Below are 4,942 nucleotides of genomic sequence, written 5' to 3'. Positions count from 1 at the left end.
CATTAGTGCCCCAGCACAGCCTATTCTTCTTTCCTTAAAAAGGGACTTGTTCTCCTTGAAATCATATCAGAAATACCTGACCATGAATATGTGCAAGGCAAATTGTAGCCTTTAAAATGACTAATATAAGGATGGAATACTGTTGATAAAGATGGGGTCACCTATGTAATGAAAGCTGGTAGTAGGAGCCAGTATCATTATATTAGTATGTAGTATTCGGAAAGGGGGGTTTTCCATGTTGTTTCTCTCCATTAATTACCTTCTGACCAAAACATATCTCTCCTTGATGAAACTTTAGTTGCTGCTGCTGCTGCTAAGTCGCTTCAGTCGTGTCCGACTCTGTGTGACCCCATAGATGGCAGCCCACTAGGCTCCTCTCTCCCTGGGATTCTCCAGGCAAGAACACTGGAGTGGGTTGCCATTTCCTTCTCCAATGCAGGAAAGTGAAAAGTGAAAGTGAAGTCGCTCAGTCGTGTCCGACTCTTAGCGACCCCATGGACTGCAGCCTACCAGGCTCCTCCATCCATGGGATTTTCCAGGCAAGAGTACTGGAGTAGGGTGCCATTGCCTTCTCCAAAACTTTAGTTAGGCTCCTTTAAGCTTTCTTCAGGGCTTCCCAGGTGGTGCTAGTGGTAGAGAACCCACTTGCCAATGCAGGAGTTGTAAGGGACATGCCTTTGATCTCTGGGGCAGAAAGATCCCCTGGAAGAGGGCATGACAACCCATTCTAGTATTCTTGCCTGGAGAATTCCACAGACAGAAGCCTGGTGGGCTATGGTCTGCTGCTGCTGCTGCTAAGTTGTTTTAGTCGTATCCGACCCTGTGAGACCCCATAGATGGCGGCCCACCAGGCTCTGCCATCCCTGGGATTTTCCAGGCAAGAGTACTGGAGTGGGTTGCCATTGCCTTCTCCGGGGCTATGGTCTATAGGGTGGCAAAGAGTCAGACACGACTGAAGTGACTTAGCACACACACATGCATGCAAGTGTTCTTGACTGGATCTTCATCTCAGGTTTCTACATCTTGTCCTTTCCAAGACCAGTCTTAGCAGGAACCCTGCCGAGTCAGTTTGGAGAAAATATCCCTACTCTTGCTTTCTGATCACCTTTGATATCTGGTCACGCTGGTCTGCTCTCAGCAAGGATCCTGTTAAGTAGATTTAGCAAAACTCTCCCTACTTTTGATGTCTTTTCTTTGTAATTTTCCATCCACCGACCCCTTCACTCTGCTCCTTGGCTATGAATCTCCACTTGTCCTTGTTGTAGTTGGTGTTGAGCCCCATCTGTCTCTTCCGTGGCGGTAACCCCATTGCAGTAGTCCTGAGAAAGGCTTCCTGACCATCTTAACAGGTGTCAGAATGCTTTTTGTCCTTTAACATTAAACATGCCTTTTCTACTGTGGGCTCTCTGCTTGGGATCATTTGTGCTTAGTTGCTGCTTAGTTACTAAGTTGTGTCCGATTCTTTTGTGACCTCATGGACTGGAGCCCCACCAGGCTCCTCTGTCCGTGGATTTCCAAGGCAAGAATACTGAAGTGGGTTTCCATTTCCTTCTCCAGGGGAATCTTCCTGATCCAGGGATTGAACCTGAACCTCCTGCCTTGGGAGCGGATTCTTTACAACTGAGCCACCAGGGTGGTAATTAGCAAAAGTTAAAAAAAAAAAAAAAAAAAAGAATGTTTTTAGAAGGTAACCACAGAGGTGCTAGTCTTCTCTTTGGATGATTCAGAAACAGCTAGTCTTTAGCGAAAGTTCCTGAGTCGTGTCCAGCTCTCTTTGACCCCTGTGGACTGTAGCCTGCCAGGTTCCTCTGTCCATGGGATTCTCCAGGCCAGAATACTGGAGGGGGTAGTTGTTCCCTTCTCCAAGGGATCTTCCCGACCCAGGGATCAAATCGGGGTCTCCTGCATTGTATGTGGATTCTTTACCAGCTGAGCTACCAGGGAAGCCCTAAGAATTAGGAGGCAGGATCATGAGAAGGTGAGAGGTGAATTATATTCATAGTCAGAAAACATCTGTATTGTTCCTAATATAAGGGCCAAGGATGTCAATAAATACAGAATAGTATAAATATGGCCTATCATCTCCATAATTTTATCTGCATAATGACAATTTTACAAAATTAATGTTAAAGTAAAATTTATATATATATATATATAAAACCTATTTAAAAACCTTTGCTCTGCCTCATCTAAACAAAAATTCAGTTTTTACATTCTGCTGCTGCTGCTAAGTCACTTCAGTCGTGTCTGACTCTGTGTGACCCCATAGACGGCAGCCCACCAGGCTCCCCCATCCCTGGGATTCTCTAGGCAAGAATACTGGAGTGGGTTGCCATTTCCTTCTCCAATGCAGGAAAGTGAAAAGTGAAAGTGAAGTCGCTCAGTCATGCTAGCTATACCTAAAGAAATCAGACTGTCCAGTGTGTCTGGAGCAGCCACGGATTATAGCATTTATCCCAGAGCCCTGGCCAGCTTAGCTCAATGTCTGGTTTGGCCTGTGAATTGTATGTGTTCCTCTACCCCTGCCTGATGTTGGATATACCCAAATACTGAAGCACATACACCTGGGTGAATGCCCCTGCTCACCACTGACTACATTAGATGCTTCTGCACCACCTTGGTTCTCCAGCTGTCTTGGAGCCTCGGGCCGCTTGGTTTACAGCAGCCACAGTTAAGGCCAAAGTGTGTATCTCTTCATAACCACATCTGAAGCAGATTTTGCTTGAGTACAACCCAGTGGTACCTGTCTCTTGCCTGCCTTTTCAACATGTCCCCTCCAGCCTTGTTTTCCTCTGTTGCCCTTGTTGATTGAAAACAAATAAATTGCAGGTTGTTTATCCAGCAAAAAAATGGGTTTATTTGGGATCAGTAGAGAATTGCCATTTAGGGTTTGCAGCCATAGTGAGCAATGTACAAATCCCTCATGGCAAGGGAAGAAACATCCTTTTATAACAAGGGGAAGAAAGTTGGGAGGACTCTAGTCAACAAAGAGTCCATGGCTTTCCATTGGCTGCATTGTTGCCAGGAGGTAAGAGGAATCTCTTTTCTTCCTTTGCTGGGCTACATTCACAGGGCACGAGAGCGCCCCCTTCTGGCCTCCTGAATCTTTTTCTTTATTTCTGGCTGCTCTGGGTCTTCCACACTAGCATGTGGGATCTAGTTCCCAGATCAGGGATTGAACCTAGGCCCCCCTGCCTTGGGAACATGTAGTCTTTTCCACTGGACCACCAGGGAAGTCCCCCAATTCTGTTTAATTTCGATTTCTGTTTATTAACTTTTTAGCACCCTTGAGGCAAGAGATTCTGCAAAACCCACTCTGCCCCTGTGCTTGGGTAATGTGGCATCATGTGGGGAGTTTATGCTCATGTGGCCAAGACTTGACCAATGCAAGAGAGGAGAAAGCAGATAAACTTTACTCCTTTTCTCCTTCTGAGACACAACAGCTCATAGGCTTCTTGGAAGATAGTTCCAGGAGATGAAGTGACCTGTTGGATGTGATCCCAAGTGGTGGGCAACCTGCAGACACGCTGCTGTTTACTCTCTCTTTTGTCCTGCCTTATCCTGTCCTGCCTTATCCCTCGTGTTTTCCTAGGATTGAATGTTGTAAGAACATAGCAGCACATAAGATTTTGCTTTAGGCTCTGGTTTCTGAGGAACCTGTGCTAATAAATGTTCTCACAGATCTTTCAGCTCCACATCTACCTTTTTACTCTCCTCTGAGATCCTGGAGCAGGGACTCTGCAGGTTGCATTTCCCAGATTCCTTTGCCAGTTTGTTTATAGGTTCTGCCCATAGGAAAATAGGAGGGCAGTTGCAATTGAAAAAGAAGCAGCAGGAAGAAGGGCTTTCTTCTTATTTTTGTTGTTATGGTTGACAGTATAGCCACAGCAGGGACAGTTAATTCCAGCAGTGGTTAAAGACCCCAGCCTCCACCTATTGCCATCTCCTATACCTACCTGGGCTTCCCTGGTGGCTCAGATGGTGAAGAATCTGCCTGCAATGCTGGAGACCTGGGTTTGATCCCTGAATCGGGAAGATTTCCTCAAGAAGGGAATGGCTACCTACTCCAGTATTCTTGTCTGGAGAATTGCATGGACAGAGGAGCCTGGCAGACTACAATCCATGGGGTCACAAGGAATCGGCCATTACCGACCAACTAACATTTCTTTCACCTCATACCTGCCTTAGGTGAGGAGAGGCAGTATGCCTGGGTGGCAGCTCCTTCTGCCACTAGGAGCTCTCCTCCAGCTCCTAGGTGGCCCCTGCAGTCACGCATCCCTTCCTTTCCCTTCCCACGGCCTTGGGGGAGGTAGCTGTTTCCCCCCCGTTTTTATCTCTGTATTGTTTCAGAGGATTTGTTTGAGGATTACAAGAGTCAATACACAAACATCCGACTCCTGTCATTTGTGGTAATTAGATCCTGTAAAGTTCCTGGAACACTACGTGGATGAATACTGAACCATCATCCCTGGGGGAAACACATACACACCCACACATATGCCACACTTCTCTCACAAAGATTGTAATCTTAAATCCTAAAAACAGCTCATCATGGAAGATGCAATTTTTTTAAGTTTTCAAGAGAGAAAATATTACAGATTCATATGACTTGCCTGGACTTACCCCAGGCCACCCCATTAACAGCTGCTACAAGTGAGACTCAAATCCCCTCCCACTGGCCTCAGATCTCAAGCTCCTTGCCCAGCCTGCACTGCCCCCTTACTATCTCTACCCTCTGCTTGCCTCCTATTAGAGCCGAATAGGAAGGCTAAGCAGCAATTTTCAGGGACATTTGCTTTGCTCTGCCCATGTCTGCCAATAATCTTGAAAGCACCAGGAATATTAATTTGGGGGGTCACGAATGTTGTGGAGCAGGAAGATTATAAATATAAAATCTCATGCATAATGAAGGTCTACTGTGATCCATTTAGAACATTACTTG

This window comes from Bos taurus, chromosome 12, assembly GCF_002263795.3.
Source record: "Bos taurus isolate L1 Dominette 01449 registration number 42190680 breed Hereford chromosome 12, ARS-UCD2.0, whole genome shotgun sequence".
NCBI classification, from domain to species: domain Eukaryota; kingdom Metazoa; phylum Chordata; class Mammalia; order Artiodactyla; family Bovidae; genus Bos; species Bos taurus.
The sequence above is the reverse complement of the archived record's forward strand: the minus strand, read 5'-3'. Positions refer to the sequence as shown.